Raw genomic sequence first — 15,090 nt, 5'->3', positions numbered from 1 at the left:
CTGGGCAGCCTCCTCTCCCTCTTGCTGGCTTTCAGCTGCTGCAGGGAGAGCCATACAGGGGATCGGTTCTTATAATCCCCTCCCCCCCCCACCCTATTGTCACCCCTTTTCCATGATCCGATTCCTTCTGCCCGGGGCCCCCCCACCCACCCTATTGTCACCCCCTTTTTCCATGATCCGATCCCTTCTGCCCGGCCCCCCCCACCCACCCTATTGTCACCCCCTTTTTCCATGTTCATATTCTTTCTGCCCGGCCCCCCCCCCCCCTGCTGCGTTACTCTGCATTGCGGTAGTTTCCACCACCATGCCAGCAATCCTAATCCGATACAATGTGACTCTTTATTATACTTTATTGTTACTTTTCTTTATTTTATTATTACTTTTATTGAAGAAATTATAAAAGACGATTTCTTGTGCGACACAAATTCTCCCGCAAAACGTAAATCCACCGGCAAGCGATAAAACAGGTGAAGGCGTTATCCCGGGGGTGCCGGGGGGAGGGGAGCGCAGGTGAGGGATGAGGAGATAAGCGGCGGCGATGATAGAGGGGGGAATGATACCGCCGCCGCACATTCCTCACCTGTCTGCCCCCCACCCTCCCGATGACCTCGCTCGTCACACCTGAGCGCCGCCGGCCGTCCCATCACTCCGCGCTCTTCATTCAATCGCGTCACGTGCCGCACGTGTGAAGACGTTTGGCCGGAGAGCTTACACTCTATTGGAGACATGATGCGGCATCCAGAACCCACATAGTGTTAGAGCAACTGACCGAACCCGGACCGGCGCCGGCTGACACCGGACACAGAGTGGGGACCCCAAATACTGTCCGTCCTACTCAACACCTGGCATAGAGCTTCCACCTTCTGTATCCTCCCGTATGCCCTAATAGAGTGTAAGCTCTTCTACCTCCTGTATCCCCCCCTTATACCCTAATAGAGTGTAAGCTCTTCTACCTCCTGTATCCCCCCGTATACCCTAATAGAGTGTAAGCTCTTCTACCTCCTGTATCCTCCCTTGTAGAGTGTAAGCTCTTCTACCTCCTGTATCCTCCCTTATAGAGTGTAAGCTCTTCTACCTCCTGTATCCCCCCCTTATACCCTAATAGAGTGTAAGCTCTTCTACCTCCTGTATCCTCCCTTATATCCTAATAGAGTGTAAGCTCTTCTACCTCCTGTATCCTCCCTTATAGAGTGTAAGCTCTTCTACCTCCTGTATCCTCCCTAATAGAGTGTAAGCTCTTCTACCTCCTGTATCCTCCCTAATAGAGTGTAAGCTCTTCTACCTTCTGTATCCCCCCCCCATATACCCTAATAGAGTGTAAGCTCTTCTACCTCCTGTATCCTCCCTTATAGAGTGTAAGCTCTTCTACCTCCTGTATCCCCCCTATTAGAGTGTAAGCTCTTCTACCTCCTGTATCCTCCCTTATACCCTAATAGAGTGTAAGCTCTTCTACCTCCTGTATCCTCCCTTATAGAGTGTAAGCTCTTCTACCATCTGTATCCTCCCTTATATCCTAATAGAGTGTAAGCTCTTCTACCTCCTGTATCCCCCCTTATACCCTAATAGAGTGTAAGCTCTTCTACCTCCTGTATCCTCCCTTATACCCTAATAGAGTGTAAGCTCTTCTACCTTCTGTATCCTCCCTTATACCCTAATAGAGTGTAAGCTCTTCTACCTTCTGTATACTCCCCTTATAGAGTGTAAGCTCTTCTACCTCCTGTATCCTCCCATATACCCTAATAGAGTGTAAGCTCTTCTACCTTCTGTATCCTCCCTTATATCCTAATAGAGTGTAAGCTCTTCTACCTCCTGTATCCTCCCTTATACCCTAATAGAGTGTAAGCTCTTCTACCTTCTGTATCCTCCCTTATATCCTAATAGAGTGTAAGCTCTTCAACCTTCTGTATCCTCCCTTATATCCTAATAGAGTGTAAGCTCTTCTACCTTCTGTATCCCCCCTTATAGAGTGTAAGCTCTTCTACCTTCTCTATCCTCCCTTATATCCTAATAGAGTGTAAGCTCTTCTACCTTCTGTATCCTCTTATATCCTAATAGAGTGTAAGCTCTTCTGCCTTCTGTATCCTCTTATACCCTAATAGAGTGTAAGCTCTTCTACCTCCTGTATCCTCCCTTATATCCTAATAGAGTGTAAGCTCTTCTACCTCCTGTATCCCCCCTTATAGAGTGTAAGCTCTTCTACCTCCTGTATCCTCCCTTATATCCTAATAGAGTGTAAGCTCTTCTACCTCCTGTATCCTCCCTTATAGAGTGTATGCTCTTCTACCTCCTGTATCCCCCCTTATAGAGTGTAAGCTCTTCTGCCTTCTGTATCCTCTTATACCCTAATAGAGTGTAAGCTCTTCTACCTCCTGTATCCTCCCTTATATCCTAATAGAGTGTAAGCTCTTCTACCTCCTGTATCCAGACACAACAGCCAGAGACAGCGGGTGAAGTCATGGGACTCCTGGAAGGCCTGCCTTGGGGGGGTTGTAATGCTGCCCCCCGCAGGTGACGCTGGGAATGGCAGGTCTGCTGATCAGATGACGGCCGCTGCTGTTGGAAGCGCCCCGGGGGCCCCGCGCGCCGGAGATCAAAGGGAACGCCAAGTGTTCTTAATACAACTTGTATGATTAAAAAATGTCTGAGATGACCGATAACAAGAGACCCTTTCAGCCTTCGCCTCCCATCTGCGCAGCCCCTCCGCTCTCCGGGAAAAAAAAAAAAACGACTTAATTTTGGCGAGACGTTGATGGACGGCTCCGGCGCAGTCCCTTCCCCCGACACTGGCCGTATTCAATAGACAGACAGCTGGACCTGGAGGGTCAAGTCAAAGTTCATGGAGGACTTAGGGGTTCAGTCAGGGGGGGGGGGCAAGAGGGGCGGCTGCCCTGGGTGCAATGCTTTATTACAGGGATGGGGGGCGCTCTGACCCTAACCCCACAGGAAGTGAGGGGGGGGGCACAGTTTGGTATCTTTGTCCTGGGCCCTCAATGACGTTGTCCCGGCACCCCCAGGACCTACCATATCTGAGAGCGCCCCCTATCTACTGAGCTGCCCCGGGGCATCTGCCCCTTCTTATCACCCTTTCTGGACTCTGTGGCCCGGATTCAGCTAGATTTGCGCATTTATTACGGAGGCGCAGGGCAACGATTTTGCCCTGCGCCCCCGCAATTTTTTTTGCGCTGCCCTCGATTCACGGAGCAGAAGCTTCCGTAAATTGCGCGGTCGCGCCGGCAAAATGCCCGGCGCAATTTAAATGATCCCGTAGGGGGTGGGAATCATTTAAATTAGGCGCGTTCCCGCGCCGATCGTAGAGCGCATGCTCCGTCGGGAAACTTTCCCGACGTGCATTGCGGCAAATGACGTCGCAAGGACGTTGTTTGCTTCAAAGTAAAAGGCGTCCAGCGCCATTCACGAATCACTTACGCAAACTACGTAAAATTCAAATTTCGCGACGCGGGAACGACGGGTATGCGTAACATTGGCTGCCCCTGCTAATAGCAGGGGCAGCCTTACGCAAAAAAACGCCGTACGGAAACGACGTAAATTGCGTACGCAGGGCTCGCGCAACGTTGTGAATCGGCGTTAGTATGCAATTTGCATACTATACGCTGAGCACAACGGGAACGCCACCTAGCGGCCATCGCAAGAATGCAGCCTAAGATATGCGGGCATAAGAGCCTTATGCCGCGCATTTCTTAGGCTGCAGTCGGCGTAACGAGGTTCCTGAATCAGGAGCATTCGATACGCCGGGGCAAGTAAGCAATTGCGCTGCGTAACTTATGGTTACACAGGCGCAATTGCTTCTTGAATCCGCCCCTTTGCCCGCAGCACATCGTTTGAAGCCGAAGTTTAATCTGCTTTTCATTTTTCATGACATTCTTTATTTTACATCCAATGAGGTCCTCGCCGGGTCTCTGTGCTTCTCTATGCAATGCAGGCGGAGCTCAGCTGGTGGGAGGGGCTTGCCGGGGGGGGGGGGGGGGGGGGCTGTACATGGCTTCCTCTCCGGAGCCCTGATGGAAGAAGTGGGTTGGACCTTGGGAGGAGTTGCGCAAACATTCAATCACCTTGATGGTTGGGTGTCAGCAGGGGCGGGACAAGGGGTGGGTAGGAGGGGCGGCTGCCTAGGGAACTGTGGCATCATGCGTGGTTCGGGGGGGGGGGGGCACCACAAGGGGATTGGGGGAGGGGGGATTTGTGGTGGGGGGGGGATTTGTAAAAATTGTTCTAGGAGGGGAAATATGGGGAGGTGTGCTCGGAATGGTCATTTGGTGGGATTGTGTTGGGAGGGGGGGGGGGGGATTTGTGTCGCAAATCAGCACCACATATCAGTGCTGCCAACCCGTGCCTCCTGATCAGTGCCTCATCAGTGTAGCCTATCAGTGCTCACCAGTGCAGCCTCACCTGTGCCCATCAGTGCCTCCTGATCAGCGGCCACCAGTACTGCCAATCAGTGCCTCCTGATCAGCGCCCACCAGTGCTGCCAATGAGTGCCTCATTATCAGTGCCACCTCATCAATGCCTCCTGATTAGCGCCTACCAGTGCTGCCAATCAGTGCCTCATTATCAGTGCCTCCTGATCAGCACCCACCAGTGCTGCCAATGAGTGCCTCATTATCAGTGCCACCTCATCGGTGCCCATCAGTGTAGCCTATCAGTGCTCACCAGTGCAGCCTCACCTGTGCCCACCAGTGCTGCTAATCAGTGCCTCATTATCAGTGCCACCTCATCAGTGCCCACCAGTGCTGCCAATCAGTGCCTCATTATCAGTGCCCACCAGTGCCGCCAATCAGTGCCACCTCATCGGTGCCCATCAGTGCATCCTGATCAGCGTCCACCAGAGCTGCCAATAAGTACCTCATTATCAGTGTCACCTCATCAGTGCCCACCAGTGTAGCCTATCAGTGCAGCTTCATCAGTGAAGGAGAAAAATGACGTGTTTGCATAATGTTATGACAAAATATGAAAAACGTTTTTTTCCAAATTTCAATCTTTTTACATCTAATTAGCAAAATAAATAAAACCCTCAGAGGGGATTAAATATCAGCAAAAGAAAGTTCAATTTGTGTGAAAAATAAATAAATAATGATACAAATGTCATTTGTGTACAGTGTCGCACGACCGGGTAATTATTTAAAGTGCGACAGCGCTGAAAATTGGCCTGGGCAGTAAGGGGGGTAAAAATGCCCGATAGGCAAGTTGTTAATTTCCTCTTATAATGAGTGATTTGTTTTTGGTTGGAGTTCTGCTTTAGATGTAAATCCTATAAGGAAGGACAACACGGGGCTCTATGGATGCAACATTTATATATTATCAGCGCCATCTAGTGGTCATACTGTGTATTTTCCCCTAAGCCGGCGATCGCCATTCCTATCTGCACACCGACAACACGAGGAGAGGCGGATACCGCTTTCTGTAAAAGGGAAATCGGCTTTATCAGTGCAGTCCCAACAGTTCTGCCAATCAGTGCCTTCTCATCAGTGCCACTTCTCAGCACCCTTCAGTGTCGCCTATCAAAGCCCATCAGTGCCTCTTCACCAGAGCTGCTTATTAGTGCCTACCAGTGCCGTCTCATTAGTGCCCAATAGTGCCAATTCCTCAGTGCCCAATAGTGCCTCCTCAGCAGCACCCATCGGTGCCTCCTCTTCAGTGTCACCTAGGCTATCAGTGCTGCTTATTAGTGCCTATCAGTGCCCACCAGTTCCAATTCTGCAGTGCGCACCAGTTCCACCTCAGTGTCAACTATCAGTGCTGCTTATCAGTGCCCACCAGTGCCGCCTATCAAAGCCCATCAGTGCCCAATACTGCAGCCTCATCAGTGCCTAATAGTGCCAATTGCTTAGTGCCCATCAGTGCCTCCTATCAGTGCTGCTTATTAGTGCCCACCGGTGCCGCCTATCAGTGCCCAATAGTGGAGCCTCATCAGTGCCCACCAGTAACTATTAAGTGCCAATTCCTCAGTGCCCACCAGTGCCTCCTCAGCAGCACCCATCAGTGCCTCCTTATCAGTGCCCACCAGTTCCACCTCAGTGTCACCTATCAGTGCTGCTTATTAGTGCCCAATTCCTCAGCAGCACCCATCAGTGCCTCCTCAGCCCAATTCCTCAGTGCCCACTAATGCCTCCTCAGCAGCACCTCCTCTTCAGTGTCACCCATCAGTGCTGCTTATTAGTGCCTATCAGTTCAGCCTCATCAGTGCCCACCAGTGCCAATTCCGCAGTGCCCACCCGTTCCACCTATCAGTGCTGCTTATCAGTGCCCAATAGTGCAGCCTCATCAGTGCCCAATAGTGCCAATTGCTCAGTGCCTCCTCAGCAGCGCCCACCAGTGCCTCCTCCAGTGCCCACCAGTGAAAAGGAAAAAATTACCTGTTTGCAAGATTTTACAACAAACTACGGAACATTATTTTTTTTTGGTATTTTTTCGTTTGTTTAAAAAAAAAAAAAAAACGATGCAGAGGTGTTGAATATCACCAGAAGAAATCTCTGTCTGTGTGAAAGGAATGATAAAAGTGTCAGATGTGTACAGTGTATCGCACGACCGCGTAATTGTCATTCAAGTGTGAGAGCGCTGAAAGCTGAACGTCGGCCTGGGCAGGAGGGGGCGACGGCGCTCGGCAGGGAAGTGGATAAGCAAAGGTCGTAGGTCAAAGGTCGGGCTTCACCTTCCGGCTCAAGACGAGAGAAGAACAGGAACTCACCCAATATTTTCACACTGAATGGAGACCAGTGGAGAGATTGGCAGAGAGGGGTGGAGGACACAATGGAGACCAGTGGAGGGATTGGCAGAGAGGGGTGGAGGACACTGAATGGAGACCAGTGGAGGGATTGGTAGAGAGGGGTGGTGGACACTGAATGGAGGTCAGTGGAGGGATTGGTAGAGAGGGGTGGAGGACACTGAATGGAGACCAGTGGAGGAATTGGCAGAGAGGGGTGGAGGACACTGAATGGAGACCAGTGGAGGGATTGGCGGAGAGGGGTGGAGGACACTGAATGGAGGTCAGTGGAGGGATTGGCGGAGAGGGGTGGACACTGAATGGAGACCAGTGGAGGGATTGGCGGAGAGGGGTGGAGGACACTGAATGGAGACCAGTGGAGAGATTGGCAGAAAGGGGTGGAGGACACAATGGAGACCAGTGGAGGGATTGGCGGAGAGGGGTGGACACTGAATGGAGACCAGTGGAGGGATTGGCGGAGAGGGGTGGAGGACACTGAATGGAGACCAGTGGAGAGATTGGCAGAAAGGGGTGGAGGACACAATGGAGACCAGTGGAGGGATTGGCGGAGAGGGGTGGACACTGAATGGAGACCAGTGGAGGGATTGGCGGAGAGGGGTGGAGGACACTGAATGGAGACCAGTGGAGAGATTGGCAGAAAGGGGTGGAGGACACAATGGAGACCAGTGGAGGGATTGGCGGAGAGGGGTGGACACTGAATGGAGACCAGTGGAGGGATTGGCGGAGAGGGGTGGAGGACACTGAATGGAGACCAGAGGAGGGATTGGTAGAGGGGGGTGGAGGACACTGAATGGAGACCAGTGGAGGGATTGGCGGAGAGGGGTGGAGGACACAATGGAGACCAGTGGAGGGATTGGCGGAGAGGGGTGGACACTGAATGGAGACCAGTGGAGGGATTGGCGGAGAGGGGTGGAGGACACTGAATGGAGGTCAGTGGAGGGATTGGTAGAGAGGGGTGGAGGACACTGAATGGAGACCAGTGGAGGGATTGGTAGAGGGGGGTGGAGGACACTGAATGGAGACCAGTGGAGGGATTGGCGGAGAGGGGTGGAGGACACTGAATGGAGACCAGTGGAGGGATTGGCGGAGAGGGGTGGACACTGAATGGAGACCAGTGGAGGGATTGGCGGAGAGGGGTGGAGGACACTGAATGGAGACCAGTGGAGGGATTGGTAGGGAGGGGTGGAGGACACTGAATGGAGACCAGTGGAGGGATTGGCGGAGAGGGGTGGAGGACACTGAATGGAGACAGTAGGGGATTGGTAGAGAGGGGTGGAGGACACTGAATGGAGGTCAGTGGAGGGATTGGCAGTCTTTAGGCGAGACTGCGGCTTCGGCCTAGTCTGCGGCGTTCCAGGCCTCACCTAAAAACTCCCGCCCGCAGCTCCTCAGGACCGATTTATTCCCCCAGCCCTAATCATGAGCAGCATACAGTCCTGATGAAGGTATTTCTGAGCCCCCCGAAACATGTTGGGCTGCATCTTCTGACCTCCTGGAAAACTAAACTGTGTGGACTGTACTTACTTTGGGTCCAACACCCCAACCAACCCAACCAATCACATCTTCTAGCAGTCTGCACAGGTTTGCGCTCCCCCCTCCCCCCACCGATAAATCATCACCCACACACAGCGATCGGATACAAAAGATTTCATTTTGAACACATTGTTACATTTAGTATAAGAGGAGTGCGGAGCAGACAGAATATTCAAGTTTAAGGCAGGATTGTGTGCTTGATCATTCGCAGGAAGAGTCCCTCCGAGTTCCGTCCACGGCCCCCCCCCGGGAATTCACAAATCCGGGGGCGGAGCATTGGGGGAAATCCGGTTGTAGCGTCCCCTCCGCTCACCTGTGATAATAATAATAATACAGCAGATTGTAATACAGAACACAAGTCCAATAAAAGTTACACTGAAATCAACCAAAATGCAGATCATCCCCCAATATCACAATCCCATCCTGATAAAAACGCACAGCACCCGAAACGCGTCGAGTCCAAGTAAAAAATAAAAAAAAAACACAACACATGATTTATTGCTGAAGACGGGACTTGGGTTACGGCGAGTGGCGTGTGCCGATCCTATACTGCCACCGACCGGTCAGGTCTTCCTACCTCCCAGGTCATAACAGCCAGGCAACTGGCATTTTCAGAAGCAGGTCAGCAGTGGCATCTCCGATATACAATACCAATTGGATACAGAAAAAATGGTAAACCCCCCACCACCCCGCCAGTCCCATTGGGGAGATTTCCTTTCACTTTCTGTCCAGCAGACACAACAGGAAGTGCCTCCAAAGTCATGACCATCCTCTTAGATGTCACCAACCGGCCCTCCCCATTGGTTGATCTGGAACCTGATTGATTGTCCTATTGGTGTGTGTGAAGCCCCAGACCAAAAGAAGAGTCCAATTTCATTTACTGGCACTGTGCTTAACGACGGCCAACTCGTTTCGGGGGTCAAAAGGAACCTCCTGCCACTTACTCGCCAGCAGTATCTGCATGTGTGTGCAATCGAGATAAAAGTTTCTCATCTCGATTGCTTATGCAGATACTGCTGGCGAGTAATTCTTCTAATCCGAAAAATTGGAGGAGAACGAGTTCTGTGTTGCTGAAGATAATATTTGAAAATAAATGGGAAAGTAGGGTGGGGATATTTGGGGCGCAATTTGACGGCACAAAGAAAATATATACAGTGGAACCTCGGATTACGAGGATAATCCGTTCCAGGAGAATGCTCGTAATCCAAAGCACTCGCATATCAAAGCCAGTTTCCCCATTGAAGTCAATGGAAACGAAAATAATTTGTTCCGCATTGACTTCAATAGCATGCAATACCGCATGCGGACAGAGGTTGGGGGGGCACCGGAGAGCTTCGGGAACGTCCGGAAAGGCCCGAGGACACCTCAACAAACCTGGCCTGTTAAGTGGGCCCTGAAGACAGGAGTTAATGACCACTGTCATAGTGAATGTTTTCCAACTGCACCCAGAGGCGTTACCATCTTCCTAGGCATATCCATTACGCACCGTAGGGCTGGTCTACCCTAGGGCCCTCCACCAGAGGGCTGGTCTACCCTAGGGCCCTCCACCAGAGGGCTGGTCTACCCTAGGGCCCTCCACCAGAGGGCTGGGCTACCCTAGGGCCCTCCACCAGAGGGCTGGGCTACCCTAGGGCCCTCCACCAGAGGGGACCAGAGGGCTGGGCTACCCTAGGGCCCTCCACCAGAGGGCTGGTCTACCCTAGGGCCCTCCACCTGTTTTTTTTAATCTATTTTTGTTCTGTGACATTTGTGCCTCTTCTACAACTGACCCAGAAGCTTGGGTATTTTGAACGGGGGGGGGGGGGGGGGTCTTTGGGACCCATCAGGGGGTGTGAGTTGAGGCTGCATCCCCTGCCCTTTTGAGGACGTCTCCCTCTCCTCTCCACCTCAATTCCAACCAAGTGTAACTTCCAGAATCCATGTTATGATGTTCGCACACTTCCTGAAGAAGCCTGTTTTGGGCGAAACATGCAGAAGACACTAAAAGCGCTTGGAACCATTCAAAAACACATGATAAAATCCTTTGCTTTATTATATGTGTATTTTATGTTCAAGAGTTAAAAAATAAAAATTAAAATTATATAAAAATTACTGTTTTTAATATGTATATTTTCTTTGTGGATTCGAATCGCACCCCAAAAAATCCCACCCTACTTTCCCATCTTTTTTCCTAATCCTACAATTAGCTTCCGTGCAAAGATTTAAAACAAGAAAGACTTTTTTTGAATTCAAGGTTCTCATTTTCAACTAAAGTCCTGATGAAGAAGGGGGGTTCTTTTGGCCCCGCGAAACGCGTAGTCTTTCTTTAAGCACACTACCAATCAATGAAATTGGACTTTATCTTTTGGTTTGGTGCTCTTTCCATGTACACACCTTTTTTTTTTTTTTTTCTGGGAGGGTAGCCTTGTTTGCCGTCGGCAGCCTAACCTGAGCCTAGGGAAGCTCTTCAAATGTTTTTGCCCTCTCACTACTTTGTATAAACTTCTATCAAAGTCCCAGCACCTCTTGGATGTCTACTAATGATTTAATGATTGTACAGTGGAACCTCGGATTACGAGCATATGTTCCAGGAGAGTGCTTGTAATCCAAAGCACTTGCATATCAAAGCGAGTTTCCCCATAGAAGTCAATAGAAACAAAGATAATTAGTTCCACATTGACTTCTATGGCATGCAATACCGCATGTGGCCAGAGGTGGTGTGGGGGGCGCCAGAGAGCCTCAAATACTGGGGGACAGCTTGGCCGATTTTAGAAACCCTCGGAAAGGTTGGGAAACACTCGGGAACCGAGTAATTCCGAGTGTCATTGGCGCCCCCCCCCGCACCTCAGGCCAAATGCGGTACTGCACATCCCATTAGCTTGTATTCTGCTTGTAAAAAATTGCTCGTTATTCGAAAATGCTCGTTAACTGCGTTACTCGTAAATCGAGATGCCACTGTATAGATTTCACACCCTTCACTGTGATCTCCTGGAGAAATGTTTGGCCACCAAACCGGCCGGGGGGAGGGGGGGGGGGGGGTCATTTACAAGACCTGCTGAACAGAACTGCAAATTCTTTGGCAAGAGAAAAGCCGACCTCTTTATTGGTTCAGCTTTCAACCAATGATGTCAGCTGTAACCGAATAACTCAACACAAGGCGCCTCGTTTCGAAAAAAAAGATCGATTGACCAGCATTAACCTCTTGGACGCCCCTTTAAGGGGTTGAGGATGCCGGGAGGCGGGGTTTGGGTTTACGATCACGTGACCGCCCGTGGTTAACTGTCACGGCGGTCACATGATCGGGAGCCTTTCCGTTGACCGCCGGCAACTGTGCGGGGCGCACGCTCGCCAAGGCCCACCTAATGGATCAAGAAAAAAATGGAGCACCTCATCACTTAAAACTTTCTAAAATTGTAATAAAATCCCAATTTTTCGTAAAAAATATATATTTATTTCAAGCCTAACAAGCCTTTTGACGTTGAAAACGACATCGGATTGTTATAAGGGCGGCCCAAATTTGTCCCTTTGCCCCCCCCCCCCCCCACCAATCAGACATTGTATCCCAACCACATGAAAAAAGTAAAAAAGGGGTCCCCATCTCTAGTGCAAACAATAGGCTTTTACATTCAAAAACTGGGAGTGTACTAGATGCGGACAGGGGCGGACTGACAACTCATGGGGCCCCCGCGGGCAATAGGAGATTATGGGGGCCCCCCCACGGGCAATAGATTATGGGGGCCCCCCCCACGGGCAATAGGAGATTATGGGGCCCCCCGCGGGCAATAGGAGATTATGGGCTCCCCCGCGGGCAATAGGAGATTATGGGGCCCCCCGCGGGCAATAGGAGATTATGGGGCCCCCCGCGGGCAATAGGAGATTATGGGCAGGCTTTGCGAGGCCTTAGGCAAAACGTAGACATGAGGCCCCACTCACGCCCATAATGGGAAAAAGTATTCCATTTTTTTTTTTTAGTGCAGAGTCCTTGCATGAGGAGATTGGTCCCGCACACATCCGCAGGCAGTGCCATCACTCTTCCCGATGCTGGGTTCTCCCCTTCCTGAGTCAGGCAAATTAGGCGGCCGGGAGGCCCCTGTGAGCGCAAGGCCTTAGGCGACCGCCTAATTAAAGAGACACCTCTGATTATGGGGCCACACAGTAATGTATACACACACACATACAGTATACATACACACAATATACACACACAGTATACATACACACACTGAGAAGGTACTGGAGAGGCGGGGCAGCTATAATCTTGGGATTTTTAGACCAATAGGTTGTCAGTAAGGGACATTTCAGGGACAGATGTAAAAAAAAAAACAAAAAAAAAAACACAGATTTTTACATACTGCCCCTGGTTTTACTGAGGCTGGCAACCCTGATGGTGCCCCCTAGTGGCATGGGGCCCTCAGGCAGTGTCCGAATGATCAGTCCGCCCCTGGATGCGGATGATGGTAGAATACGACCTCCTATACCAGTGGTGGTGAACCTTGGGCACCCCAGATGTTTTGGAACTACATTTCCCATGATGCTCATGCACTCTGCTGTGTAGTTGAGCATCATGGGAAATGTAGTTCCAAAACATCTGGGGTGCCCAAGGCTCGCCATTACTGTCCTATACTAACATAGGCAAACAGGCCCCACCCCTTACCTGACGGCACCCATATATAGGGGACGCGGGACGCTTCCTTATAAGGAAATGGCTTCCCACCCTGCACAAGGTGGAGCTGCCAGCTGCATCGCCTCCAACATTCAGAGCCGTGGATGGATGCCGCACCATAGCCAGGGCAAAATTAAGTCTTTTTTATTGGTGAACCAAGAAAACTTCTCCAAAAGATTCCTGCTTATGGTGATAGAATAAGACCAATTTTCCTTTAGACTTCCATGCCAACATGAGGCAGTACTCACCAATAAAAATATATATTTTTTCTAATTCATTTTGAAGGGGAGTGGTTAGAGGTTAGAAACACTTATAGGTTTTATTGCGCCCCCCCCCGATGTCCCCTTGTTAGGGAGATTAACACTCACTTCCTGTCCCAGTGACACCTTCGCAGTTTGGTGCTCCAAAATCCAAAAGAAAGAGGTTGCCCCAAAGCCCCACTCAATCTTCCTCAATCTCCATGCTGTATGACTCGGGTGTAGACCAAGGGGAGCCCATTTCTGTTCCTCTTTCGCCAAATTGCCCTCAAATTTTGGCAAGTTTAAAAACTATTACTTTGTGCAGTGGTCCCCAACCTCAAAAACCCTTCAATCCATGTCCGTGGTACTTACTTGGGTTGGTACTTACAGCCATTTTGTCTAGGGGGGTATCCTCAAAACAGTCTAATCCACCATTGGGCTTAATTCTCTATCATTAAACCTGGTGTGGTGGTGAAAAGCGTCGGAGAAGGTTTCACCTGAACCTGTTGGGCAGTGGCGGCCGGTGGATTTTTTTTGGGGGGGGGATTGGCAAATAGTATGGCAGAATCTATCAATTGCATATAGGGGGGTAGTGTGGAGAGAGGGGGCAGCGCCCAGGCAGCCCAAATGGACAAGCCTCCACTGCTTTTGGGGTACATAAGGGATGAGGTTGACAAATACCGGTGGAGTAGAACCAATCTCATAGAATGAGGTTGAGAAATACCGGTGGAGTAGAACCAATCTCATAGAATGAGGTTGAGAAATACCGGTCGAGTAGAACCAATCTCATAGGATAAGGTTGAGAAATACAGGTCGAGTAGAACCAATCTCATGGAATGAGGCTGAGAAATACCCGTCGAGTAGAACCAATCTCATAGAATGAGGTTGAGAAATACCGGTCGAGTAGAACCAATCTCATAGGATAAGGTTGAGAAATACAGGTCGAGTAGAACCAATCTCATGGAAGGAGGTTGAGAAATACCGGTCGAGTAGAACCAATCTCATAGAATGAGGTTGAGAAATACCAGTCGAGTAGAACCAATCTCATAGAATGAGGTTGAGAAATACAGGTCGAGTAGAACCAATCTCATGGAATGAGGTTGAGAAATACTGGTCGAGTAGAACCAATCTCATAGGATAAGGTTGAGAAATACTGGTCAAGTAGAACCAATCTCATGGAATGAGGATGAGAAATACCGGTCGAGTAGAACCAATCTCATAGGATAAGGTTGAGGATAAGGTTGAGAAATACAGGTCGAGTAGAACCAATCTCATGGAAGGAGGTTGAGAAATACCGGTCGAGTAGAACCAATCTCATAGAATGAGGTTGAGAAATACCAGTCGAGTAGAACCAATCTCATAGAATGAGGTTGAGAAATACAGGTCGAGTAGAACCAATCTCATGGAATGAGGTTGAGAAATACTGGTCGAGTAGAACCAATCTCATAGGATAAGGTTGAGAAATACTGGTCGAGTAGAACCAATCTCATGGAATGAGGATGAGAAATACCGGTCGAGTAGAACCAATCTCATAGGATAAGGTTGAGAAATACTGGTCGAGTAGAACCAATCTCATGGAATGAGGATGAGAAATACCGGTCGAGTAGAACCAATCTCATGGAATGAGGATGAAATACCGGTCGAGTAGAACCAATCTCATAGAATGAGGTTGAGAAATACCGGTCGAGTAGAACCAATATCATAGAATGAGGTTGAGAAATACCGGTCGAGTAGAACCAATATCATAGAATGAGGTTGAGAAATACCGGTCGAGTAGAACCAATCTCGTGGAATGAGGTTGAGAAATACTGGTCGAGTAGAACCAATCTCGTGGAATGAGGTTGAGAAATACTGGTCGAGTAGAACCAATCTCGTGGAATGAGGTTGAGAAATACAGGTCGAGTAGAACCAATCTCGTGGAATGAGGTTGAGAAATA

Source organism: Rana temporaria, chromosome 5 (genome assembly GCF_905171775.1).
Source record: "Rana temporaria chromosome 5, aRanTem1.1, whole genome shotgun sequence".
NCBI classification, from domain to species: Eukaryota; Metazoa; Chordata; class Amphibia; order Anura; family Ranidae; genus Rana; species Rana temporaria.
This window is presented reverse-complemented; position numbering follows the sequence as displayed.